The 27,972-nt window shown below is 51.4% G+C and overlaps 7 pseudogenes across 1 annotated transcript; 4 read left to right on the top strand and 3 right to left on the bottom strand.

Moving 5' to 3' along the window:
• Positions 1 to 1,964: 1,964 nt before the first annotated feature.
• On the top strand, positions 1,965 to 2,872 carry LOC149914874 (T cell receptor alpha variable 4 pseudogene; annotated as a pseudogene).
• Positions 2,873 to 3,453: 581 nt separating this feature from the next.
• LOC116241370 (feather keratin Cos1-1/Cos1-3/Cos2-1 pseudogene) lies at positions 3,454 to 3,759 on the bottom strand (annotated as a pseudogene).
• A 6,050-nt stretch (positions 3,760 to 9,809) lies between these two features.
• Positions 9,810 to 10,723, top strand: LOC149914873 (T cell receptor alpha variable 4 pseudogene; annotated as a pseudogene). The gene is made up of 3 exons (XR_016459950.1): positions 9,810 to 9,882; positions 10,312 to 10,630; positions 10,687 to 10,723. The product of XR_016459950.1 is annotated as a T cell receptor alpha variable 4 pseudogene (transcript).
• A 1,647-nt stretch (positions 10,724 to 12,370) lies between these two features.
• Positions 12,371 to 27,046, bottom strand: LOC149914871 (feather keratin Cos1-1/Cos1-3/Cos2-1 pseudogene; annotated as a pseudogene).
• LOC116241330 (T cell receptor alpha variable 4 pseudogene) lies at positions 18,421 to 18,996 on the top strand (annotated as a pseudogene).
• On the bottom strand, positions 19,942 to 20,284 carry LOC116241331 (feather keratin Cos1-1/Cos1-3/Cos2-1-like; annotated as a pseudogene).
• On the top strand, positions 24,570 to 25,211 carry LOC149914872 (T cell receptor alpha variable 26-2 pseudogene; annotated as a pseudogene).
• Positions 27,047 to 27,972: the final 926 nt, after the last annotated feature.

Here is a 27,972-nt window from a genome sequence, read left to right as displayed (position 1 = left end):
GTTATGTTTGCCTTGTTTCCTTTCTCACACTTATAGTATTGTCAATCGAGGCCTTGATTGAGTTATAATGATTGTATTATTAATATTATTAGTGTTATTATTTTATAGTATGGTAGAAATTTGCTAATAAACAAAAAAGGGGGAAATGTGGGAACGTAAGAAAAAACTGCACGGAGCAGCAGCTGCGGAGCAAGATAAGCGGCATGAGAACCAAGGACACCTTCAGAAGAAGAACGAACATCTCACGGCTCTGATTGGCTAAGCGTCTGTGTGAACGGTTGAGGAGTGTTTTGCAGAATGCTCTGTTAACATGTATAAATAGAGTAGTGCTTAACAATAAAGCAGACTAATAGCCTTTAACCACACTGGTGTGCTGTTATGTCTCTAGCGCGTCCTGAGAGTCCAGACTTCCCCACATCTCTGCATACCACACATCACTAGGAACGCTGTTAGGCCCCTGTCTTAAACTGAAAGTTCTCTGAAATTTCTCCTGAATGGGGTTCTCAGTTGAGTGCATCTTTTCCTATGTATCTGAACATTGTTCCTCTTGTGAGCACTTGCCTCTATTGGTCTGACAGGGACGCAATCTCCTCTGGTTGAGGAGAATGTATACTCATTGGTCCGTGAGACAGTGGAAATGGTGAGAAGCAAAATGGAAAGCACTGAAATACTGAGTGCTTCCTTTTCCTCAGTTCCCATGAGTAAGGCTTGTCCTCAGGCCTCCCAGTTCCCTGAATCTCTTCTCAGAGTTTTGGAGAGTGGAACATTATTCCCTATAAGGGAGCAATCCTTATGGAAATCTTGTTCCAGTTGAACAAACATGTGTCCATAAGTTGAAGATGTATCCAAAGGCATTTGTTTGAGTGATGCCACTGTGAGGCTGCTCTCAGTCATCTGCCAAGGGTCACAGCAGTTGAAGGATGGATGTCCTAGCTAGGAAAATGAAAGAAGAAAGCAATTTAATACAGGGATCACAGCCATCTTCATAAAGTGGAAGAAACTGTATGCCCTTCACTCCTTTCCTACAGAGGAAATGTCTTCAGATGCTATTGCTAAGAGCACAAAACACAGCACAGAATTAAGCAACAGCCAGTGTGGTTGTACAGAGGGTAAATCATGCCTGAGCAACCTCACTGCATCCTGTACAAGATTACATAGAGAGTGAATTGAGGGAAGTGATTGCTATGTGGTTAGATTTCAGCATGATCATTTCAACTGCCTGCTGCATAGCCCCCTCACAACCAAAAGGGTGAGTTATGGCGTGGGTTAATGCATAATTATGTAAGATTTTATGGTGTGGATGTCTCTGAGATACGGGCTCAGCTTTCGATCTGGTTGAACACTGTCTGGGACTCTGTAACCGTGCTTCCATGCTCCCTCTCAGGTTCTCCCACACATTCAAAGCCTGATGCTGCACGTTCCCAGCCTCCCTTCTCGGCCTTTCTCGGGCTCCTCGGGGGCGACATCAGCGCCATGGGCAGCAGCAGCAGCCTGCGGAACCCGGAGCTCGGGGAGCTCTCGGGGTGCCGCGTTCCCGGGCAGCAGCACACGACCCGTTCCCGCTGCCGGGTTTCGGATCTGCGGCATCACCATGCACAGCGGGGGGAACAGGTCTCGGCCGCGTTGCACTCCCCGACCATTCCAGTCCCGTCTGTGATACCGCTTGCCCCACTCGCTGGGGACACTGAAGGCGAGCAGCTGCTTTCTCCTGTACTGAAGGGGCTTTCGCAGCAGTTCCTCAGCTCTCCGCCTACACTGCAGGACACGCAGAGCCCAAACCCCGCTACCCGCCCACAGGCGCCCGGCACTCGCAGCCCGGAGCAAGCCCGAGTGACGCCGGCGCAGGGCGCAGCCCCTTCGGGCGGAGCTGGCGGCGGCGGGGGGGGGAGGAGGCGCCGCGGGCGGAGCAGAGCCGGGGCTGGCGGGGGCAGCGCGGCGCCGCGCGGCGCGGCGCGGGCGGCGGAGCGGCGGGATGCGGCAGTGCCGGGCCGCGGGGCTGGCGGGGCTGGCCGCGGTGCTCCTGGGTGCGCGGGGCTGCCGCCGGCGGGGCCGAACTGAGGGAGGGGGCAGCGGGGGCCGGAGCCGCGCACGCCTCTGGCCTTCCGAGTTTTTTCCAATCTCGTGCCCCACCCCCTCTCAGCTGCATTCATTCCGGCTGTCTCCAGAGATCTCTGTCCACCTTATCCACCCGTCTTCCCTTTCTTTCTGAACTGCTGCGTTCATTGCGAATCCCCGTCCCACACTGCTGCATCCTGCACAGCCTTTTCCTCTCAGTCGCTTTTAAACCTGCTTTGGATCTGATCTGACATTTCCTGTTGGAGCAATTGAATTTTCTGAGTTGGATCTTCTTTTCTTCCCCGCAGCGACTGTGAGCAGAGCTCAGGTGCAGCAGGAGCCGTCCGTAGAGACCAGCGAGGGCACCGGCATCAACATCACCTGCTCACACACCAGCATACAGTCCGACGAGTACATCCACTGGTACCGCCAGCTCCCGGGCCGAGGACCCGCATTCCTCGTCAGCGCCGTTAGAGGTTCCAAGGAGGTGCCAGATCCGGAGGGGCAGGTGTTTATGTCGGCAGACCGCCGCTCCAGCGCCCTGTGGCTCGCCCGGCCCCGGCTCGGCGACGCGGCCGTGTATTACTGCGCCGTGGCGCACGGGGAGCGAAGCCGGGGCTGCGGCCGGGCACGAACCGCTTTGGGCGGGGCGGGGGCACAGTGCCGTCCGGGCCCGAAGGGGGCGCTGCCTGCATGGCCGCCAAACTCCATCCTGACCAGGGTGCACTTCCCTGAGTTCTCGACAGAAACGAGCACGGCACACGCAGCACTGATTCTTGAGGCCAATGTCAATCAGACAAACCTATATCCGAGGTGATAAAAATGGCATAAATGACGATACTAGCTCTGTTGTTCGCCACGGAGACCTCCACACAATTCTACGATGTCTGCTATCCTTGATTGCTTCCCCGATGCCACACTGATGAGAACAGGAGGTGACCTGTTCTACGAGACAGCAGTGTGGCTTATACCCACGCCATTCCACACAATTGTATCTTTTTCTATAAGATGAGCAGTGGTGGTGTTCTCCCTTTACATTACCACTGGTTTTTACTGTGGGCGGAATCATTGCACGGCAAAGGCTGATTGTCCCCTGTTCTGCCATAGCAGAGACCTTCTGCTGCAACGGACAGTGCCCAAGAGAGCAGCCTCTGCTGTGAGTCACAACCTCCCATTCGTCTGCAATGGAGAAGCGTCTCCACAGGTTAGGCAGAGGAAACAAGAAGAGACATGAGCCATGTTTTCAGAAAGTTCAGGATTGCCACTTGCTTTCAGCATTTCCTGGAGTATCCAAGTAGGGTCAGGAATTCTGAAAGCAGTGGCTTAAAGATGTCTTCCTGATCCAGCACCATGTTCGTGGTTCATGGACGAATTTATCCAGGACCATGGCCAGGAGTTTTAGCATGGCAGGCACCTTCTGCCACAGTAGTGGCTACCGAAGCTGGACAAGTCCAAGCCCCCCGACGTGATGGGCACGCCCTCAGAGCTGAGGATGCTGCCAACAGCAGCGGAGGTGGAGGAGCCCACGACGGTGTTCTGCGGGAAGGAGCTGAGGATGGGTCCGGGCAGGGTCACCACCACGGGAGAGGGCTGGATGACAACGTTGGAGTTCTGGCACTGCCTGACACAGGGCTCGTTGCAGCTGCTGGCCAGAGGGGTCGGGCCGCAGGGCTGGCATGGCACACACTGGGAGTAGCAGGACATGTCTTGGGACTGGAGGTACACCTGGGAAAGACGGATAGAATGACGAAGAGAACAAGGGTACTTGAGGGACAGCCTGGATAGCCTCTAACAAAGGAGACACGGCAACTACTCAGGATGGAGGAAAAGGCTGAGAGAGGAGGTCAGATCCTTTCATAATGCCAGGACCCTACTGTGAGTTGTCTGAAACAGAGAGAACCTCTTTGAATGCACAAATGTAAAGCCATTTAAGCAGTGTCACAAGCACTCTCTGAGCAGACCTTATCTCATCCATGGTCTCCCATAGCATGGAGATCCACTATCTGATAACAATTCTATTGAGGCATGAGGAGGAGAGAGGGCCATAATTTTCTGACTAGCTACCCTTGATTGCAAGCTATCCCTTCTCATTAGATGGGCTGGTTTTTGGTTTCCCCCAGTGCCACCTTTGCGTTTCCAGACTTATGATGTGCCCATTCTCTAATGAAGGATTCTTTGAAGTGCTGTGATTAAATGCTCACAGGTTCATAGGGCAGAACTGCACTGGTGAGGCCGATGCCCCAGCTCAAGTAGTGATCAGGTCTGGAGGAGGCAAGAGAAGTCAGCCTGGTTCAGTGCAGTGGGGCTGTCATGGTTTCATGATTTTTGTAATCGGTACTCCACATCATAAAATCCAGTAGTGCACTGGGAGTTAAAGAGTTAATCCTTGAATTCCATGGATTGTTGATAGTTCTGTTACCTGTCTCAGAAGAGAAGAATGAACTACAGTTCCCAGAGGACATCACTGTTCCATTTCGTTTTTCTGGTGAGAAGATAAAACTGCCTCGGTGTTACAGGACTGTTTCTTTTTTGATGCATCAGAGAGGAGTGCAAAAAGTCCAAAGTCAGTCAGTCCAGACTCTTCTTAGGTCTAAATAAAAGAAATCTTTGAGGAAAGGGGATTGTAAACAGAATTGATGTTAAAAGTAAGTGGACGAGAGTAATGCTAGACACAGGACGTGATGTAAGAGAGAAACACTTCCTCTCAACTGCAACCATCCAAACCATTGCTTCTTCACTGAGTGCACCATCTACCAAATCCAAAATTTCTCCATCTCTCCAGAGGATGAAAGTGCCCCTTCATGTCCTCACATTATCCTCTGCCAACAAAGATTGCCTTTCTTCCTTGGCAACATGAGACTAACACAGAAAGGATCAGGTGGAGGCAGAGACAGTGAGCAGAGCACAGGGACATATGAAATTCGTCCATGAAACTCCCAGGAGCACTCCAATGAGCCATTTTGGGTGGCTGGTAGAATCACAGGATCACTTAACTGTAGCAATTGGAAGGGACATCTGGACATCATCCAGTCCAACTGCCATGCTAAAGCACATTCCGTAGATGAGGTCAAACCAGAAGGCATCCAGGTGGGTTTTCAGTATCTGCCGAGAAGGAGACTCCAAAATCTCTTTGGGCAGCTAATTCCAGTGCTCTGCTCTTTCACACTCCAAGTGAATAAATTCTTTCCTGTGTTCAGATGGATATTCCTGTGTACAAGTTGGTGCCTGTTCCCACACTGGGCACTACTGAAAAGATCCTGGGCAATGCTCGTGACACCTGCCCTTTCAATATTAATAAGCACTGATATGATCCCCTCTTAGACTTCTCCACACTAAACAATTGCTGCAGTCTCAGAAATTCATCCAAAGGAAGATGCTTATGGCTGTATAGAAATGAAGAAAGGGGTAAAAGACTGTCTTCATTTTATGCAGGTGTGATGTGAAAAGGCTGGCCAGATGCAACAAGGCTGCTGTCTCTTTCTCATGGAAAATCCATCTCAGCCAAGCCCAACACAGGCAAGATCAGAAAAGGATGTGGGAGAAGGATTTCAGACATACATAGTTTCCAGGAAGAATTAGGTGAGAAATGCTGAGCAGAGGGTGAATGAATCGAGCTGCCTTTAATGGAGACCCTGCACTGCCCCAGGCCCAGGCATAGCCTCATGGAAGTGACAGTTTTCTGTGGTGCTTGTGATGAATGGAAAACAGCCAATGACATGAGCTGTGTGGCTGCTTCCCTTCATGCTGTTTGTTCATTTCCTGGCTTATGCCACACCCATTCCCTCATAGAGGCTCCTTCTGAGTGCTGGAATTGAGAGGCCCCAGTACATCTGGGCCAGGAATGAGTCAGTGATGGCAGAGGACTCAGCTCAAGTGCTGAGATGGATTCAGCTCAGGCAAGTGATGCTGGCCTGGGGCTACCCTGCATGCACATTGGACATGTCTTCCTCTTTCCCACCATCCCAATTCACTCCAGTGATCTCAAGTGTTTGGATGCCAAGGCAGGTGGGCTGGACTTCTGGGTTTCTGATCTCTTCCTCATCAAGTTCCCCTCTGGATAATTCGCGTAACTACCTGGGGCTTCTCTCATTGGGCCATCCCTGCACATCTGTAAACACTGCTGAAGAGTGCTATAGCTAGGACATCCCTACCTGCAACACTGTCCAAATCCATCCCTTCCATTGTCCCCCAAATGCAACCTCACCTCCCAGCAGCAGCCCTTCCGCACTGTTGAGGCTTGGCTGAAATGCAGGAGCTCTGATTGCAGGTGCACATAGTCTGAGGAATGCAGGGGAATTCCAGTATCAATTTACATCTCCCCACAGGGAGAAATACACACTTGAAAATCTTTTCCTCAAAAAACATGCCTGGACAAAATGGTTTGGCAGTTGCCAGATTTAACCTTTCCTTTGGATACATTAGATGTACTCGTTTCTCTTATCCTGAGACAATCACTGCTACGTCCAGTTACATTTTTGCCACTGCTGATGGATTTAGTAGAAGCCACCCTTCTTCCACAGAAGCAGGGAAGGATACAGTAAAGGATGCAACACATGTTTAATGTGTCTGAAGACGGAGATAAAATCATGCCAAGAGTGAACACTGAGGGTGGGGAGCAGCAGGAGCAGACAAGAATCATTCCTACAGCAGCGATGCCACAGGGCTCTCATTTTGAGGCTAAGAATGGTAGAGAGGCAAGCAGGTCACTTGAGGCTGGTTTTGAGGGGTACAAACAGAGATCTCTGAGGGGAAAAGACAACAATAATAGCTTCTGAGAAACTCCACTTGAATGCGAAACATTGCAGATACAGACAGCATGTTGTTTTTCCATGCTGTTCATTTCCAGCTTTAAGCTATGTTCAGTCTTTGCTGAAGGCACTCTGTGTGACTGAGAGACTCAAGCATTTACAGGCAATACACATCTGCTCTTGCGCTGGGAGAGTCCCACAAAGGCAAATGACATCATGCTGAGTCACTCCTTAAGGGCTCCTTGCAGCCATTCTGGCAAGGAGTGGCCCAGCTCCTGGGTGTGACCTTATCCCACCTCACGCTGCTCTCTGGAAAATTCTGCTGGCCTCTTTTGATTTCCCCTGTTTTGCCCCAGGGATGAGAGTATGGGAGCAGAAGTAGTTCACGATCCTTTCCAGATCCCCAAAGAAAGGCACGTCGATAAAGTGTGAAATTAAGTGTTGGATTTATTAAGACAGTGGGAAGAGTTCTAGAGACAACAAATACATCCCACCTCCCTTCTGGTTCTGGGAACCCCATCTTTCTTCAGTATCAGACAGAATCAGGGGATTTACCCAAGCCACACTGTGCAGAACCATTCCATAGGCAGCTCTAAATTCCGTTTCTGAGATTATACCTTCCAGCACACGGAGCACAGCTGGGCATGGTGCATTCCAACTGATTCCATTACTGCAGTTCCACGGGGATAAGGGAAGGTCTTCTCATTTCCTAAATGCAAGGCCCAACAGAGAAGGTTTGTCTAGCCAAGGATGCAGGGAGCAACACATCAGCTGTATGCCATTCACAGCAATCACAGCCATCTTCAGAAGGCAGAAGAACGAGGATCCAGGGAACAACATGTCAACGGTATTTCCTTTGCTCCTTCCTACCATGTTTCAGAGGATATATTTTCAGATGCCACTGTTAAACCTACTAAGGACAACGCAGTGATTAGCAACAGCCAGCCTGCTTATACACAGGGCAAATCATGCCTGAGCAACCTCACTGCATCCTGCATAAGACTGAAAAACTGAGGACAGAGCATGTTATGTGCTTAGATTTTGGTGGGACTCTTTCCCTGCCTGTTGCTGTCGTCCCTTCACAACCAAATGGGTGAGTTATGGCAAGGGTAAGTGTACAATGATGTAGGTGGAAAACTAGGTGATCTGCTGGACTCTAACTGTTGTGGCTGCTATTCAGAGTACAGCTGGGAACAGGAATTTGTTAAGGGTTCTCCCAGGGAGAGACCCAGGAGTTTATAACTTCCTGTTGATGCTCTCCATGACTGGACAAGATGCACTATAAGCATGTGTGTGGAGGACCCCTGATTGGGAAGAGCCGTCAGGATCTCATGAAACAGGATGAAAGAAAAGGGGAGCCAATCAAGAAGCATACACAGACCGACCTGGAAATGATGGGAAGAAATACATCTCACATTCACACCAGCTGATCAGGAATGAAGAAAGCACCGGGCCACTTCCAGGAGGACAGGTCGGGCCTTTGCAGGAGATGCAGCTGTGAATCGGGACATGGATGGGGATTGGTGTGAGACAGACCTGTACTATGTCACATTAGGATATACAGGGAAAGGGGTGAATATATGAGGAGTGACAGAGTGGTGTGCAGCAGGGGCTCCTCAGATCTGGCTGAGCCACGTGATTGATCATTACAGACTCTCATGTCCTCTTACTGAATCTTTTCTTAACTCTGCACCATCTCACTCTGTCCTGTGCACCCTGAATGGACAAATTACCAGTTACTGGGGGGAACAGCATGAGTGGTTTTGGTGCCAGCTGCTGGAGTCAGACTGGGGCTGAAGATGTCCCTGCCATGAGCTGTGTACTACTACAAGAAGAGGAGGCCGTGATTCTCTACTGGAACAGGTGCAGATCTTGAATCCCAACCAAATGTGGCAGGGGCAGGTTTTATCACCATAACCACCCGGGTGTACAGCCAACGGTGAGAGATGTGGGGTTTAGCACGTGCAGCTGGAGTCAGGCACCGCAGTCAGTTGGACATTCTGAATTCTCCCGAAGCAGGATCAGCTTTGAATCCGGTTGAACACTGGTCAGGGACTCTGTAACCGTGCCTCCAAGCTCCCTCTTTTCTTCTCCCACACATTCAAAGCTGATGCTCCAATTTCCCAGCCGCCCTTCTCGGCCCCGCTGCCGGCCTTTCTCGGGCTCCTCGAGGGCGACATCAGCACCATGGGCAGCAGCAGCCTGCGGGACCCGGGGCTCGGGGAGCTCTCGGGGTGCCGCGTTCCCGGGCAGCAGCACACGACCCGGTACTTGAAAGGAGCATACAAAGTGTAGGGGGAACGGCTGTTTAGGAGCGTGAATAGTGATAGGACAAGGAGGAATGGTTTTAAAGGGAGACGGGGGAGTTTTAGGTTAGATATAAGGAGGAAGTTTTTCACACAGAGGTTGGTGACACACTGGAACTGGTTGCCCAAGGAGGTTGTGGATGCCCCATCTCTGGAGGCATTCAAGGCCAGGCTGGATGTGGCTCTGGGCAGCCTGGTCTAGTGGTTGGCGAGCCTGCACATAGGAAGGGGGTTGAAACTCGATGATCATTGTGGTCATTTTCAACCCGAGCCATTCTATGATTCTATGATTCTATGATTCTGTGATTCTGTGAGTCTATGATTCTGTTATTCTGTTATTCTGTTATTCTGTGATCCGGGCACAGCGGGGGTGACAAGGCTCGGCCGCGTTGCGCTCCCCAAACATTTCGTCCCGTCTGAGCTCTCGCCTGTCCCTCTCGCTGGGGACGCTGCAAGAGGGCAGGTGGTTTCCCTGCTGCCGATGGAGCTTCCCCAGCCGTTCCTCAGCTCTCCGCCTACACCGAAGTACCCGGGCTACCCCGCAGGACACGCTACCCGCGCATATGCGCCCGGCACTCGCATCCCAGAGTAAGCCCGAGTGACGCCGGCGCAGGGCGCAGCCCCTCCGGGGAGGAGCTGGCGGCGGCGGCGGGGAGGAGGTGCCACGGGCGGAGCAGAGCCGAGGGTGGCAGCGCGGCGCGGCGCGGTGGGGGAGCGGCGGAGCGGCGAGATGCGGCAGTGCCGGGCCGCGGGGCTGGCCGCGGTGTTCCTGGGTGCGCGGGGCTGGACTGCAGGAGCTTCTTTCCGACAAGACTCGCCTCTCTTTAGTCCCGGCTGCGATCAGCCCGGCTGCCTTTAGAGAGCTCAGTTCACTCTTCCCTGCTATCTGGACGTTCTCTCTGCTCTCCTTGAAAAATCTCTCTCCTCACTGCTGCATGCCGCACAGCTTTTGCTCTCACTCCTATCTCCTTCTGTTTTGGGCTGTGCTTCCAAATATCCCAGTACAGATTTGGGTTTTTTTGGTTTTTTTGTTTTTTGGTGTTTTTTTTTTGACCCCAGACAACTGGTTAGTGAGACTTTATGTCTTCTCAGAAAGTGTTCGTCTCCTCTGTGAACAGTTTTGGTGGCTGTTTTTCTCACCTGCAATACATTTCTGGTGTAGCAAAGGAATTTTCTGAGTTTGCTGCTTCTTTTCTTCTCAGCAGTGGCTGTGAGCAGAGCTCAGGTGCAGCAGGAGCCGGCGGCAGAGACAACTGAGGACACCGGCATCAACATCACCTGCTCACACCCCAGCATACAGTCCGAAAAGTACATCCACTGGTACCGCCAGCTCCAGGGCCGAGGACCCGCATTCCTCGTCAGCGCCGTTAAAGGCTCCAAGGAGGTGCCGGACCCGGAGGGGCAGGTGTCGGTGTCGGCAGATCGCCGCTCCAGCGCCCTGTGGCTCGCCCGGCCCCGGCTCGGCGACGCGGCCGTGTATTACTGCGCCGTGGACCCACGGGAAGCGAAGCCGGGGCTGCGGCCGGGCACGAACCGTTTTGGGCGGGGCGGGGGCACAGTGCCGTCCGGGCCCGAAGGGGGCGCTGCCTGCATGGCCGCCAAACTCCATCCTGACCAGGGTGCACCTCCCTGAGTTCTCGAGAAAAATGAGCACGGCACACACAGCAGCCATTGACTGAAGCCAATGTGAGTCAGGCGCAGCTGGGTCTGTGTCAGGACTGCACACCATGTGAGTGTGGGGAACAGCAGGACTGACTGCAAGGGCTGTGTTTGACACCCGAGGGACATTCTCACAATTCTATTCCATCTTCTATCCTCTCCTCCTTCCCCAGTGCAGCACATATAAGAACCTGGAAGGAGAGGGGCCTAAAACCAGAACATCAGCAATGTGCTAAGTGAGAAAACTAATTGAGGAAATTTCCTAGTGGAATGCAAGGTAACACAATACATTATCATTGGAATGGAAGTGAATAAATCAAATAAATGAAAGAAAGAGAGTGCCCATAAACAAAAGGCCTTTCTCTAATGCTGAAGGGGAGATGGCTAGGGTGCACACACCACAGAGGTGACCAGAAAGACAACATTCCATGAGTCCCAAGCAGTTTTATTTTTACCTCTGAATGGATAACTGAAACGCAGTGGTGAAGTCTTCTGGGAGCTGTAGTTCTTCTCATCTCAGGTACTCAGGTATTGAGGTACTACCAGCAATCCACAGGACTGCAGCATGAACTCTTTAAGTCCCAGTGCACTGCATGAAGTTACGATGAGGAATGCCAAGAACAAAAATCATAAAACCATGACGCCAGTGAGGTGGGCTACACTGCTGGGTTTCATTTCTCTTCCTCATCCTATTACCCTGTGGAGAAATTGTTGATTTCCTTGGACTCCTCTCACTGGGCTGTCCCTGCACATCTGCAAACTGTGCTGGCAGCTCATCAGGAGACTTTATCTGTTTAGGGCACTGCAGCCTTGCCCTGCCGGAAAGGACCCCAGTGTCTCCTGAGTCAGCTTCCCATGACCTCAGCCCCTGCCTCTTCAGCTGTGTCTGTGCATGAGCGTGGATGGCGGGTGCTCACATGTAACTGAAGTGTGCACGAGCTTTTATTTCTGTGCATGCATTGTTTGCACGTGCCTTTGTGAGTGTGATAATGTAAATACAACTGTGTTCAGGCACAGGCCTGCCATAGCCAGGGATATCTTCTTCAGCTGCAAGGGACAGGGTCCAAGAGAGCACCCTCTGCAGTGTGTGTCACAGCCTCCCATTCTTCTGGGAATGGAGAATGGTCTCCTTGAACACCCATCTAATACCAACGAAGAGCAGAACCATTCTCCCTTGGTTGCTCTGGAGACTATACACAATAGAAAAAAAAATCAAAACTCTAATATGATGCAGAAATCTTTAATGAATGTTGACAGAGGAAAATGAGGTCACACTGAGAAGAGGCTCCACAGTACATTCATCCGGTCCCTTGTTTGAGCTTATACAGGGCGAATGTCTTCCTTGTAGCAGGGAACACACTGGTTCTGAGGAGCTTCATTGCTCATAGGAGGAGAAGGAAAAAAAGGGGGGGACAAAGAGGGTGGAGAGTGGGAAGGAAATGGTGGTAGAGGAAAAGAAAGAGAGAGGCGAGCTATGTTTTCAGAAAGCACGGGATTGCCTCCTGCTCTCAGCATTTCCTAGAGTAGCTAAGCGTGGTTAGGTGATCCAGCATCATGTTCGTGGCTTACGAAAGAATTTCTGCAGGACCACGGCCAGCGGCTTTAGCAGGGCGGGCACCTTCTGCCGCAGTAGCGGCTGCCCAAGCCGGACAAGTCCAAGCCCCCCGACGTGATGGGCACGCCCTCAGAGCTGAGGATGCTGCCAACAGCAGCGGAGGTGGAGGAGCCCACGACGGTGTTCTGCGGGAAGGAGCTGAGGATGGGTCCGGGCAGGGTCACCACCACGGGAGAGGGCTCGATGACGATGGTGGAGTTCTGGCACTGCCTGACACAGGGCTCATTGCAGCTGCTGGCCAGAGGGGTCGGGCCGCAGGGCCGGCATGGCACACACTGGGTGTAGCAGGACATGTCTTTGGACTGCCAAAAACAGATAGAATGAAGAGAATAAGGATATATGAGGGACAGCCTGGGTAGCCTCTCGCAAAGGATCCAAGGGAACTATGAAGGATGGAGCAGGAGGCTCTGACTGGAGGTCATACCCTTTCATTGTGCTAGGGCCCTACAAAGAGCCGTGTGGACCAGGGATTCTCTCACAGACTATATAAATCTAGAGCCATGTAAGCTGTGTCCCAAACTCTTTCTGCACCGACATTATCCCCTCTCTGGTCTCCCATAGCATGGAGCTCCACTATCCAAGAACATTTCTATTGAGGCACAATCTCATTTTGCAAGAATTAGACAAAGGGCTTCACACTTACCTGGTTCCCAACGAGAAGGAGACAAGAGAAGAGGATGGAAGAGCTGGGATCTGGGTTGCCTTTTATACTGGTCCCTTATTGCTGCAGGCCCAGAGACACCCTTGATACAGGCAGTAATTTTCTGACAAGCTAACCTGGAATACATGCCATCCCTTCTCATCATATGGGCTGTGTTTTGATTTCCTGCAGTGCTACCTTTTCATTTCCAGATTATTTGCCATGCCTGTTCTCTAATGAGGGATTCTTTGAAGTGCTGCAATGAGAGGCCCAAAGACTTGTAGGGCAGGATTGCACTGGTGAGGCAGATGACTCAGCTCAAGTGCTGGATGGGTCCAGAGCAGGCAAGTGACTTTAGCCTGGTTCACTGCAGTGGGGCTGTTGGATGTACCATCCTCAGGGAGAAAGCACCAGCAAGCATTATCTGGTTACCCAAGTTTGCTGTACATGAGGGTATGACTTGTGATTCTCTTTCCCTGCCTTCTCAGCTCACTCACTCTGATGACCGCTTGTCTTTTCCATGTGTGTGTTTTCTGCTGGGATATAGTCCTATCCCATGTAACAGTGCCCTCAGAAAAGAGTTCATGATTGTTTTGGCTTGTTTCCTCTCTGTGCAATCGGTCAGTTTACAAAAAAAAATAAAAAATAAAAAAAATTGTCACAGACTTGTAGAATGTTTTGTGTTGAAAGGGACTTGAAAGATCATCTAGTTCCACGTTCTGCACAAACAGGGATACTTTCCACTAAATCTGATGTCTTGGAGTCCCATCCAGCCTGGTCCTGAACACTTCCCAGGACTGGACATCCACAGCATCCCTGGACGGCCAATTCCAGTTCCTCACCATTCTCTTAGAAAAAAATTTCTTCCTAATAATTCTGTTCTTTTTTTACTTGAAAGCCATTGCACCTCGTCCTATCATTACTATCACTGATTAAGTATCCCTCCCCATCACATCCCCCTTCCCTGGAGTCACTCCAACAGGTCAGTGTCTTTCTTATGCTGGGGGATGCACAGCTGAATGCTGTACTCCCTGTGGGGTCTCACAAAAGCAGAGGGAGAAATTCACATCCCTTGATCTCCTGGTTGCACATGTTCAGTTATTCTCTCATAGTTATTTTGGGTGCATACAGTTCCAGAGCCCACGTCTCAGAGAAGCTGTTTAATAATAACATAAATAGTGAGATCGAGTGCATCCTCAGAAAGTTTGCAGATGACACTAAGCTCACTAGTGTAGTTGACAAGTCATGAAAGAACGGATGCCATCCAAAGGGACCTGCAGAAGCTTGAAGGATGAGCCCATATGAACATCATGAGATTCCCGAAGATGAGACACTCTGGGGACACCTCATGGGTACCTTCCAGTAATTGAAGAGAGCTTGTAGACAGGAGTGAGACCAACCTTTTATACGGGCAAGGGGGAAGAACCTTAAAGCGGGGAAATTCAAGAAAAGTATAAACCATAACTGGCTTGAAACCATTGAAAGCAGTGCTTGCATGGCCAGGTGAGACTTTTGAGAAGGTTTTTGTCATTATCAAGGGAAGAGTGAATGCCTTTAGAGTAATGAATCTGTTGATCCTTCTCAGACCTCACTTCTAGATGGCAGATAATTCTCGCACCTGCTGATTATTACTCTCAGGTAGGCAACGTGTGTGATGTAGAAGATGTCACTGACAGGGGGAGCAAGGACCCAGGCCAAGGTCAGATCCAAGAGAGGTCTGGCTGAAGACACCACCCAGGGAGCACAGTGGACCAAGTTGGTCTAGGGACCCTTGCCAAGACAGGAGGTCAGCAGAGAAACAGAAACAAGTTCTGTTATTTGTCAACATTCCCATTAACATGACGTGCACCAGGGCAAGGAGCTGCACTGCCTTTTATAATGGACTCTTGCTGACCTGTGTCCAGAGGCATCACTTCTAGCAGGGATTATTTTCTGACAAGCTCCTCTTGAATGCAAAACATTCCAGATAATGATATAGAATGTACGTTGGCTTCCTGTTCCTTTCAGTTTGAATCCTGATATCATGCTACCTTTGTTCCTCTCTGAAGGCATCCTTTCAGTGGCAGGAAAGGGGACTCAAGCATTTCCAGGCAATACATATCCATTTGGGCAAAATGTTCAGCTCCTGGACTGCAAGAGTCCTGAAAAGGCAAACGACGGCACGCTGAGTCACACCTGAGGGGCTCCTTGGGGTCATTCTGGCAAGAAGTTACCTTAAGTGGCACTATAAGCATATGTGTGGAGGATTATTGATTGGGAAGAGAGGTCGGGACCTTATGAAACAGGATGAGAGAAAAGGGAGCCAATCAAGAAGCATACAGAGACAGACATCAAAGGAGTACATGGAAATGATGGGAAGAAATAAATCTCACATTCACACCAGCTGATGAGGAATCAAGAAACCTCTGGGCCACTTCCAGGAAGACAAGCCTGGCCTTTGCAGGAGATGCAGCTGTGCATCCGGACATGGATGGGGATTGGTGTGAGACAGACCTATACTATCTGATGTTGTGATATGCAGAGAAAGAGGTGAACATATGAGGAGTGACAGAGTGGTGTGCAGCAGGGGCTCCACAGACCAGGTTGAGCCATGTGATTGATCATCACAGACTCTCATGTCTCCTTAATGAATCTTTTCTTAACCCTGCATCTCACTCTATCCTGTGCTGAAGAGGGCAGCATGAGTGGTTTTGGTGCCAGCTGCTGGAGTCAGACTGGGGCTGAAGATGTCCCTGCCATATGCTGTGTACTGCTACAAGAAGAGGGATCAATGATTCTCTAATGGAACAGGTACAGGTCTTGAACCCGAACCAAATGTGGATGGGGCAGCTTTTATCCCCATAACCACCCGGGTGTACTGCCAAGGGTGAGAGAGATGTGGTGCTTAGCATGGGGGCCTCTAGAGTCAAATCACTGCACACAGGCTGTGTGTGGGCTATGGGGGTGGGGATGGATTATCTGGATCCTCCCAAAACGAGATTTTACGGTGTGGATATCTCTGAGAACCGGGCATGGCTTTGGACCCGGCTGAACCTGTCAGTGACTCTGTAACCGTGCCTCCAGGCTCCTCTCGAATGTGTCTCCCACACATTCAAAGCCTGATGCTCCAATTTCCGAGCCGTCCGTCTGGCGTCACCGTCGGCTTTTCTCGGGCTCCTCGGGGGCGACATCAGCACCATGGGCAGCAGCAGCAGCCTGCGGGACCCGGGGCTCGGGGAGCTCTCGGGGTGCCGCGTTCCCGGGCAGCAGCACACGACCCGTTCCCGCTGCCGGGCTTCGGATCTGCGGCAGCACCAGGCACAGCGAGGGGAAAAGGGCTTGGCCGCGCTGACCATTCCCGTCCCGTCTGAGTTACCGCCTGCCCCTCTCTCTGAGGACACTGTAGGCGGGCAGCTGCTTTCTTCTATACGGAAACAGCAGTCCCTCGGCTCGCCGCCCACACAGCCGTGCCCGGGCTACGCTGCTGGGCATACAGAGCCCAAACCCCGCTACCCGCACACGGGCGCCCAGCACTCGCAGCCCGGAGCAAGCCCCGAGTGACGCCGGCGCAGGGCGCAGCCCCTTCGGGCGGAGCTGGCGGCGGCGGCGGGGAGGAGGCGCCGCGAGCGGAGCAGAGCCGGGGCTGGCGGGGGCAGCGCGGCGCGACGCGGCGCGGGCTGCGGAGCTGGCGGGATGCGGTAGTGCCGGGCCGCGGGGCTGGCGGGGCTGGCTCCTGGGTGCGCGGGGCTGCCGCCGGCGGGGCCGGACTGCGGGGGCTGCGGGGGACCCGGACCGCGCACGCCTTTGGGCGTCCGAGTTCTTTCCAATCTTCCCCATGGTGAAGATCCCAGAGGACATCCATCTGTCAGTCCCGAATCACCCAGGGTGGCTATAGGAAATTACAGACTCAAAAGAACAGAATACAAGGGAAAGAGAGGAAAGAGTAAAAGCTGAGGAACATAACATTGAGCATGGGGATCACTTTCTGCCCTTGTAGTGTCTGGAAATTCAGTAGAGATCAAAGCACTCAAAAGTGATGGACACTCCATCACAGTTGAGGATGCTGTCAGTTGCAGCAGAGGTGGAGGATCCCACAGTGGTGTTTCTGGAGTTACTACAGCCCACTGCAGTGGTTTCCTGGTGTTCCACCAGGTAAAAGCTGAGGATGAGGCCAAGCAGGGCCACTGTCACGGGGCCTCAGGAAGATATCCTGTGATATCCTGGAACAACAAAAAAGCTATTGCTTTAGTCACAGACATGCAGCTTCAGAAGAGGCACAGATCTCTGGGCACTGGGGAGAATGTACTAGATCCATTGAAGGGGCACATCAGAAGTGGCTGAACTCAAGCATTATGACTGGAGGAAGGAGAAAAGTTGTGTGAGACTTAAAAGAGACACCTCCCTTTGACAGTGGATTCTCCAATTTGCTGAAGTCTCAGCTGTATAATTTCCTTGGAAAGGAATGGCAAGTCCAGTGCTGCAGAAGGGCTCTAACAGCTTGTCTGCGTATCAGTGTACAATCCCTTACAGCTCTTCCACACAGTTCTGCTTCCAGACAGCGGTGACTTTAGCCATCCCAATAACTGTGGATGAGCAGTATGGCTGGACATCAGGAATTCTGAAGATTTTTTAATTAAAAAAGAGGCAGGAGAACTGTGAGCAACCCAGAGCCATTGCTGCCCATGCAGGGACGCTGTCAGAAGCACCACAGATCAGCCTGAGATGAAAACTTTCTGGGAAGAACTGTGAGAAAAGCATCCTTAACTCTACTTTGGCAACGAAAAGGAAGCTAAGGAGATTGTACTTCCACTGGACCATGAGATGTCAGAAATAGTGAGAAGTGAACCTAAGATATAATGAATGCTTCTTTTTCATCCATTTTCATGATAATTCTTTAAGACAGACCTACATGGCCCCTGAGCTTCATTCACAGAATTCATGGGAGTGAAGAAGCACCCCCTGTAAAGGAGGAAAACTTAATGGAGAACTTAATCCAATTGGACATACTTGTACACTTGAAATGGTCTGGGATGCATCCAAGAGTGACTGATCGTGTGATGTTGTAGTGATGCAGATTTCTGTCATCCTTCAGGGGTCATGACAGTTGAGGGATGGCAGTTGTAACTATGAAAAAACAACATGCATCAGAAGCATTTAGCAGGACTGAGAAAGGGAACTCAGGAAACTATTGACCACCTGTACTACATTAACACCTTCCACAACGAAGTATTTTGGAGCAAATGTCTGTAGACGCCATGACGACGCATCCGAAAGTCAGCGAGGTGGTTTGGAGCAGCCCCGGGGCGGAGCTGGCGGCGGCGGCGGCGGCGGGGAGGAGGCGCCGCAGGCGGAGCAGAGCCGAGGCTGGCGGGGCTGGCCGCGGTGCTCCTGGGTGCGCGGGGCTGCCGTCGGCGGGGCCGCACTGCGGCGTGAACGGGAGGTCGGGGCCGCGCTCACCTCTGGACATTCGGCCTGTTTCCAAAACCGTGCACCTCTCTCCTGTGCATGAAATTTCTGTGCGAGAAAATGGATTTTCTGAGTGTGCTTCTTGTTTTCTTCACGGCAGTGGCTGTGAGCAGAGCCCAGGTGCAGCAGGAGCCGTCGGCAGAGACCAGCGAAGGCATCGGTATCAACATCACCTGCTCACACCCCAACATACGAAGCAATGAGGACATTCTTTGGTACCGCCAGCTCCCGGGCCGAGGACCCGCATTCATCACGAGAGCCGTTAAAGGCTCCAAGAACGTGCCGGACCCGGAGGGGCAGGTGTTGGTGTCGGCAGATCGCCGCTCCAGCGCCCTGTGGCTCGCCCGGCCCCGGCTCGGCGACGCGGCCGTGTATTACTGCGCCGTGGACCCACGGGGAGCGAAGCCGGGGCTGCGGCCGGGCACGAACCGCTTTGGGCGGGGCGGGGGCACAGTGCCGTCCGGGCCCGCAGGGGGCGCTGCCTGCATGGCCACCAAACTCCATCCTGACCTGGGTGCACCTCCCTGAGTTTTCGAGAAAAATGAGCACGGCTCCCATAGCAGCCATTGACTGAGCCTATGGCAGTCAGATAGAATTGCGTTTGAGGTGGGCAGGACGGCAAAGCTGTCGACACAAACTGTGTTTAACATCAGAGTGACATCCCCACAGTTCTATTCCATCTCCTACTCTCTTCTCCTTCCCCAGAGCAGTACATATGAGAGCAGTGGGAGCACTGTTCACAAGAGCCTGTAGGGTTGTTTGTTCCCTTGGCCTTCCACACAGTCACAGCTTTTCCTCTGAGTGCTGCAAAGGCTGTATTGTCTCTCTGCAGGACCTGTGAGGGCAGCTGTGGGCAGAAACACTACAAGTCAAAGGCCAGTAGCCACATGTTCGGTCTTAGACAAGGATATCTCCTTCAGCTGCAAGGGACTGCCCAAGAGAAGAGTAACTGCACTGCTTCACAACATGCCATTCTTCTGGGAATTGAGAGGGATCTCCATAAATACTCGTATTACAAGCAACAAGAGGAAAGCCATTCTCCCTGGGCACTTCTGAAGGCCATACAAGGTGGAGAGAAAAATCAAAAGCTCAAATGAGATGCAGAAATCTTTAATGAATTTTTGCAGAGGAATACAAGGTCACACTCAGGAGAGGCTCCACAGTGCAGGATTCATCCAGTCCCACGCTTGAGCTTATTCAAGACTAGAGCCTGCCTTTTTGGAAGGGAACAGGATGATTCTCAGGAGTCTCGTAATGCACAGGAGCAGAAGGAAGTAAAATAAATAAATTGGGGATTGGAGAGAGAAAGGAAAATGGAGAGAAATGGATCAGTAGAGGAAAGGAAAAAGAGACATGAGACATGTTTTCAGAAAGTTCAAGATTGCCTCTTCCTTTCAGCATTTCCTGGAGTATCAGAGTAGGGTCAGGACTTCTGAAAGCAGTGGCTTTTTGATCCAGCACCATGTTCGTGGTTCATGGACAAATTTCTGCAGGACCACAGCCGGGAGTTTTAGCATGGCGGGCACCTTCAGCCACAGTAGTGGCTGCCCAAGCTGGACAAGTCCAAGCCCCCCGACGTGATGGGCACGCCCTCAGAGCTGAGGATGCTGCCAACAGCAGCGGAGGTGGAGGAGCCCACGACGGTGTTCTGCGGGAAGGAGCTGAGGATGGGTCCGGGCAGGGTCACCACCACGGGAGAGGGCTCGATGACAACGTTGGAGTTCTGGCACTGCCTGACACAGGGCTCATTGCAGCTGCTGGCCAGAGGGGTCGGGCCGCAGGGCCGGCATGGCACACACTGGGAGTAGCAGGACATGTCTTGAGACTGGAGGTACACACAGGGCAGAGGGATAGAAGGAAGTAGAGCATGAGGGTATGTGAGGTACAGCCAGGGTAGCCTCTCACAAAGGAACCAAGGCAACTACTCAGGATGAAGGACCCAGAAAGTCTTAGCACAATGACAAAGGATAGCAGGTCATCATGGACCAAATTGATTCTTATGGGCTTAAACTGCCTACACCAGCTGGCACATCATCCCATTTGTCGTTATCTTTCCCATGCCTCCCCTAACCTTGTTGGGAACGTCATCTCCTTTGTCACTGTGGGAAGTGAAAGGCAGCTGAGGATCCCAGTCTGTATCCCCCTTTGCAAGTTCATCTTTATGGAGATATGGAATCGCATGGTTCCAAAACTGGAGAATTTCTGTGTCATCAGGGAAGCATTAGTGTTTCCAGGTGAAAGGCACAGCCATTTGGAAATCTCTGAATGTCTAGTCTTCTCAGTGTGGCTCTTTGATTCACATACACAATAGAACACAGAACACCAGGAATATCATTATCCATTTCTCCTGTGGTTCTGGGTCTGTTCAGAGCCCAGGCTCTGGGACAGGAACTTGATGGTTCTGATCCTCATTTCCAAAATGCTCTGCTTTTCACCATAGCTTCTAACATCGGCATCATCTTCAGAGTTCTCCCTGCCCCTCTACTATCACTCACCAGAAGGCATTCTCCACTTGTGCTCCCATCACATCATAGTTCCTGTTTTTTAGGAGATTTCTTGAAATAGATACAAAACAACGTGTTGAAACTGAGACAGGACACAAGAGCATTGTGGTTAACAATTTTTTTAAGCTTGTGTGGAGAAAGGTAATGGAGTCACAGACTTTTGTCTGTTTGTCTGTTCTACCTCAGGCTATGCTGTGATTCACCAGTTCCATGCATTTCATGGATGATTAGATGATCTGTGGACACATCGTTTACTTTCCTAACAAAAGAAAGGACCAGGAGTGGCCTGGCTGAAGGTTTCTCAGTGAAAAACAGCAGAAAATCCAAGGGAACTTGTGGATTCTCTCATCTTGGGAACAACTGTGCCAGGCAAGACACTGTGCTGAAGAGTGTGACTGGGACACCCTCACATGCAGCAACATCCAACTCCAGCCCTGCCATCATCCCCCAAATACAACCTCACCACAGACCTCCCAGCAGCAGCCCTTCTGCACTGTTGAGGCTTGGTTGAAGTGCAGGAGATCTGACTGCAGGTGCACATAGCCTGGAGAATGCAGGGGAACTCCAGTATCAATTTACATCTCCCCACAGGGAGAAATACACACTTGCCATGCTTTGAAAATCTTTCCCATAAGGAACATGCCTACACAATATGATTTGGCAGTTGCCAGATTAAACCTTTCCTTTCAATACATTAAACGTACTCGTTTCTCTTATCCTGAGACAATCACTACTATGTCCAGTTACATTTTTGCCACTGCTACTGGATTTAGTAGAGGCCACCCTTCTTCCACAGAAGCAGGGAAGGACACACAAAAGGATACAACAAATATTTCCCTATTAATATTTAATAGGAATATTAACAAATATTCCTGTAGAAGGAAATAAAATCATGCCAAGAGTGAACACCGAGTGTGGGGAGCAGCAGGAGCAGACAAGAATCATTCCCAGAGCAGTGTTGCCACAGGGCCCTCATTTCCTGGTCAAGAATTGTAGCATTTACAGGCAATACACATCCATTTGGGCAATAGATTCTGCTCTTCTGGTGGAAGAGTCCTACAGAGGCAGATTACATCATGTTGAGTCACTCCTGAGGGGCTCCTTGGGGCCCATCTGGCAAGAAGTAGCCCAGCACTTGGGTGTGACCTTATCCCACCCCACACTGCTCTCAGGAAGTTTCTGCTGCTCCTCTTTTGCCTCCTCCTGTTTTTCCCCAGGGATGAGAATATGGGAGCAGAAGTGGCACAGAATCCTTTCCAGATCCCCAAAGAAAGGCACATCAGCAAAGTGTGAAATTAACTATTGGATTTATCAAGACACAGTGGTGTAGAAAATACATCCCAGTTTCCTTCTGGTGCTGGAAACCCCATCTTTCTTCAGTATCAGACAGAACCAGGGTATTTGCCCAAATCACACTGTGCAGAACATTTCCATAGACAGCTCCATCTTCTATTCATAGGATGAAACTCTGTTTCTGACATTACACCCTCCAGCATACAGAGCTCAGCTGGGCACTCCAGCTGATTCCATTACTACTGCAGTTCCTTAGGGATAAGGGAAGGGCTTCTCATTTGCTATATGCAAGGCCCAACAGAGCAGACTTGTCTAGGCAAGGATGCAGGGAACAACACATCAGTTGCATTGCATTCACAGCAATCACAGGCATCTTCAGAAGGCAGAAGAAAGAGGATCCAGGGAACAACGTGTCAGCTGTATTCCCCTTGCTCCTTCCTACAGTGTTTCAGAGGAAATGGCTTCAGATGTATTGTTAAATACACAAAGGACATGACAGCGATTAGTAGCAGGCATTCAGGATATACATAGGGTAAAGCATGCCTGAGCATACAAAGCATGCCTGAGCAATCTCATTGCATCCTGTACATGGCTGCAGTGACAGAGAAAAAATTGAGGTCAGTGAATGTTATGTGCTTACATTTTGATGAGACCATTTTCACTTCCTGTTGTGTAGTTCCCTCACAGCCAAATGGGTGAGTTATGGCATGGGCTAATACATAATAATGTAGGTGGAAAACCAGACGATCTGCTGGGCTCGAGCTGTTGTGACTGCTATTCAGAGTACAGCTGGGGACAGGAATCTATGAAGGGGTCTCTAATGGATCAGTGCTGGACCAGTAGTGTTTAACTACCCATGAATGCTCTCTATGACTGGATGAAGGGCACTGTAAGCATGTGTGTGGAGGACCCCTGATTGGGAAGAGCTGTCAGGACCTCAAGGAACAGGATGAGAGAAAAATGGAGCCAATCAAGAAGCATACAGAGACAGACATCAAAGGAGTACATGAAAATGATGGGAAGAAATAAATCGCACCATTCACACGAGCTGATGAGGTATCAAGGAACCACAAGGCTGGTTCCAGGAGGACAAGCCTGGTTTTTGCAAGTGATGGAGCTGTGAATCCAGACATGGACGGGGATTGGTGTGAGACAGACCTACGCTATCTCATGTTGCGATATACAGGGAAAGGGGTGAATATATGAGGAGTGACAGAGTGGCGTGCAGCAGGGGCCCCTCGGATCTGGTTGAACCATGTGATTGATCATCACAGACTCTCATGTCTCCTTAATGAATCTTTTCTTAACTCTGCATGCTGGATGGACAAATTACCAGTTACTGGGGGGAATGGCAGGACTGGTTTTGGTGCCAGCTGCTGGAGTCAGACTGGGGCTGAAGACTTCCCCGCCATGTGCTGTGTGCTACTACAAGAAGAGGGGTCCATGATTGTCTAATGGAACAGGTGCAGATCTTGAATCCCAACCAAATGTGGCAGGGGCAGGTTTTATTTCCATAAGCACCCGGATGTACTGCCAAGAGCTAGAGAAATGTGGCATTTAGTACATGCAGCTGGAGTCACTGCTCACAGGCCGTGTGTGGGCTGATGGGGGTGGGGATGGATTGGCTGAATCCTCCCTAAAAGAGATTTTATCAGGTGGATGTGTCTGAAATACGGGCATCGCTTTGGATCCGGTTGAACACTGTCAGGGAATCTGCAACCGTGGCTTCAGGCTTCCTCTGGGCTTCTGCCACACACTCAAAGCCTGATGCTGCACGTTCCCAGCCGCCTGACCCAGCTCTGCTGCCATCCTTTCTCGGGCTCCTCGAGGGCGACATCAGCACCATGGGCAGCAGCAGCCTGCGGAACCCGGAGCTCGGGGAGCTCTAGGAGTGCCGCGTTCCCGGGCAGCAGCACACGACCCGTTCCCGCTGCCGGGTTTCGGAAGCTGTGGCAGCGCCGGGCACAGCCGGGCTACCAGGCCTCAGAAGCGTCGCTCTTCTCGAACCGTCTCGTCCCATCTCTTTTTGCTCTCACCTGCCCTTCTCGCTGGGGCCTCTGTAGGTGGGCAGCTGCTTTCTCTTGTACCGAAGGAACCTTCGCAACCGTTCCTCACCTCTACAGCTACACCGCAGAGCCTGGGCTGCGCTGCGGATACGCAGAGCCCAAACCCCGCTACCCGCGCTCAGGCGCCCAGCACTCGCAGCCCGGAGCAAGCCCGAGTGACGCCGGCGCGGGCGGAGCTGGCGGCGGCGGCGGGGAGGAGGCGCCGCGGGCGGAGCAGAGCCGGACTTGCGGGGGCAACGCGGCGCGGCGGGATGCGGCAGTGCCTGGCTGCGGGGGTGGCGGGGGCGGCAGCGGTGCTCCTGGGTGCGCGGGGCTGCCGCCGGCGGTGCCAGGACCGCGAACGCCTCTGTTCCTTCGGTTTCTTTCCCAGCTCGTGCACATTTCTCCGCTGCATGAAATTTCTGTGGGAGAAAATGGATTTTCTGAGTGTGCTGCTTCTTTTCTTCTCGGTAGTGGCTGTGAGCAGAGCTCAGGTGCAGCAGGAGCCGTCGGCAGAGACAACTGAGGACACCGGCATCAACATCACCTGCTCACACCCCAGCATACAGCCCGGAGATTACATCCACTGGTACCGTCAGTTCCCGGGCCGAGGACCCGCATTCCTCGTCAGCACCTTCAAAGGCTCCAAGGAGGTGCCGGACCCGGAAGGGCAGCTGTGGGTGTCGACAGACCGCCGCTCCAGCACCCTGTGGCTCGCCCGGCCCCGGCTCGGCGACGCGGCCGTGTATTACTGCGCGTTGGTAGCACGGGGATTCGAGCCGGGGCTGCGGCCGGGCACGAACCGCTTTGGGCGGGGCGGGGGCACAGTGCCGTCCGGGCCCGCAGGGGGCGCTGCCGCTCCTCCCTCCCGGCCCCGCCCGAGCTGACATTGCTGACATAGAATCATAGAATCATAGAATCATAGAATCATAGAATCATAGAATCATAGAATCATAGAATCATAGAATCATAGAATCATAGAATCATAGAATCATAGAATCATAGAATCATAGAATCATAGAATCATAGAATCATAGAATCACAGGGTTGGAAACGACCTGCAAGATCATCGAGTCCAACCGCCTTCCCATTCCTATTAGTACCACAAGCTACTAAACCATATCTCGTAGCTCCTCATCCAAGCACCTCTTGAACACTGCCAGGGACGGCTACTCCACCACCTCCCTGTGCAGCCATTCCTGTGCCTGACCACCCTCTGAGAGAAAAAGTTTCTCCTAATGTCCAGCCTAAACCTCCTCTGATACAACTTCTGGCCATTTCCTTGGGTCCTACTATTTGCCTGGGAGAAAAGGCCAGACCCTTTTTCATCACAACCTCCCTTCAGGAAGTTGTAAAGTGCAATGAGGTCTCCCCTGAGCCTCCTCTTCTCCAGACTAAACAAACCCGCTCCCTCAGCCGCTCCTCATAAGACCTGTGCTCCAGACCCCTTACCAGCTTCATTGCCCTTCTCTGGACTAATTCCAGGGCCTCAATGTCTTTCTTGCAGTGAGGGGCCCAAAACTGAACACAGTACTCGAGGTGCAGCCTCACCAGTGCTGAGTACAGGGGGATGATCACCTCCCTGCTCCTGCTGGCCACACTATTTCTAATGCAGGCCAGGATGCCATTGTCCCTTACGGCCACCTGGGCACACTGTTGGGTCATGTTCAGCCCAGCATCAACCAACACCCCCAGGCCCCTTTCCTCTTCACAGTCATCCAACCACTCATCCCCAAGCCTGTAACGCTGCATGGGGTTATTGTGACTAAAGTGCAGGACCTGACACTTGGCCTTGTTAAACCTCATCCCATTCACCTCAGCCCAGTGATCCAGCTTATCTAGATCCCTCTGCAAGGCCTCCCTACCCTCAGGCAGGTCAACACCACCTCCCAGCTTGGTGTCATCTGCAAACTTACTCAGGGTACACTCAATCCCTTCATCGAAGTCGTCAGTAAAGATATTAAACAGGATGGACCCCAGCACCGACCCCTGGGGGACACCACCTGAAACGGGTCACCAGCTGGACTTCACTCCATTGACCACCACCCGTTGAGCACGGCCCTTTCTCCCTTGGCCATCTCTACAGTGATGGAAAAAAGAACACAAGTACAGAAAAAAAACACTAAGGGATGCAGAAAGTGTTTAATGAGTATGAGGAGAGAAATCATGTCATTGCAAGCAGAGCACCAGAATCAGACAAGAATCTGTTCCCCTTTCCTATTGCAGCATGGCCCAGAGCACTACATCTCAGCACAGAGTTTTAGAGAGATGAGCGTTTCATGCAGAGCTCATTTTGGGGGGCTAATAACAAACACGTCAAGAGGGAAAGGACAATAATAATACTAGATAGAAAGAGTGAGTGAAAGAGAGTATCAGTAGACTTTCTCCATGTTGTCAGAGACTCCAGGCTTGCTGTACCCATCCATTTTGCAGGGCAAAACCAGCACCACAACATTTGCTCTTCTGTCCAATGCCACGTTCAGCATTCCTGGGGGTCCTTGCCTGGGTCAGCATGCAGCTCAGAACTCTGTTTGGAGAAGGAAGAAAACAAGAATGGGCTTCACACTCACCTGGTTCCCCAGAAGAAGAAGGCGAGAGAAGTGGATGAGAGAGCAAGGGGCTGAGTTGGCTTTTATAATGGACCCAAACTGCCCCATTTTCAGAGGCATCCCTAGAAGCAGTGATTATTTTGTGACAAGCTCCTCTTGAATGCAAAATATTCCAGCTAATGGTACGGGCTATGTGTTGGTTTCCTGTACTGCTGTTTTTCACATCCTGATTTATGTCCCTCACATTGCTCACTAATGGCATCTGTTGAGTGGCAGGAAGAAAGGCCCAAGTGTTTAGAGGCAGCACACATCAGTGTGGACAGAACACTCAGTTCACATGCTGGAAGAATCCAGCAAAGGCAAATGATAACAGCATGCTTAGTAGGCCATCAGTGTGAAATAACTAGAGCTTGTGTGCTGGGTTTATGCAAGTGCCTGTGAGTATAGAGGTTTGCAGGATTCCACGCATGTATGCATAAGCATGAGCAGGTGAGTGTTTGTGAGACTTGTGTGTCCCACATAACAACATGTGTTCTGGTCACATCAGAGGCACAATCTCCACTGCTTTTGCATGAGCTCCAGAGAGAAGCATTGACCAGAAGGGGCCTGAGCATGACTGAACAACCTCAGAGCAAACATGGCACCAAAATGCAAACTTCTGTATCTTCAGTCCTCTTTCTCAAAGCCTACAATGTTCACCCTCTAATACTGCAAAACTCAGGCTTCAACAAGGACTACCTCACACCAATTTGTATCCTGAGCTTAATTCCTCATCCTAGTATTGGGAATCTATGAGTGCAGTGACATTCATCCTTCCCCCCACTCCCCCTGCCACCTCTCCAGGCCAGGACAGAACAGCTCTCTCCAAGACTAAGAAGGTTGAAAGGCTGGGGTTAGCTTAATGTACAGGGAGAAAGGCTGAGAAATCCTGCCCAGCTCGTGTGAAACCACTGATGAGTAGGCATGCTTCCATTGCATTCTCAGTGCTGTATAGGGCAGGACACATCCCCCATACTGAAACCAATGACAAGTATATTTCTGCAGCTCATGGTCCTGGTGTGGACTCATGCCAGGGCTGAACACTTGGGCAGTTGCAGCATCAAGCCAGAAGAG

Source organism: Phasianus colchicus, chromosome 26, assembly GCF_987193195.1.
Source record: "Phasianus colchicus chromosome 26, bPhaCol1.hap1.1, whole genome shotgun sequence".
Lineage (NCBI taxonomy): Eukaryota > Metazoa > Chordata > Aves > Galliformes > Phasianidae > Phasianus > Phasianus colchicus.
The sequence above is the reverse complement of the archived record's forward strand: the minus strand, read 5'-3'. Positions and strand labels throughout refer to the sequence as shown.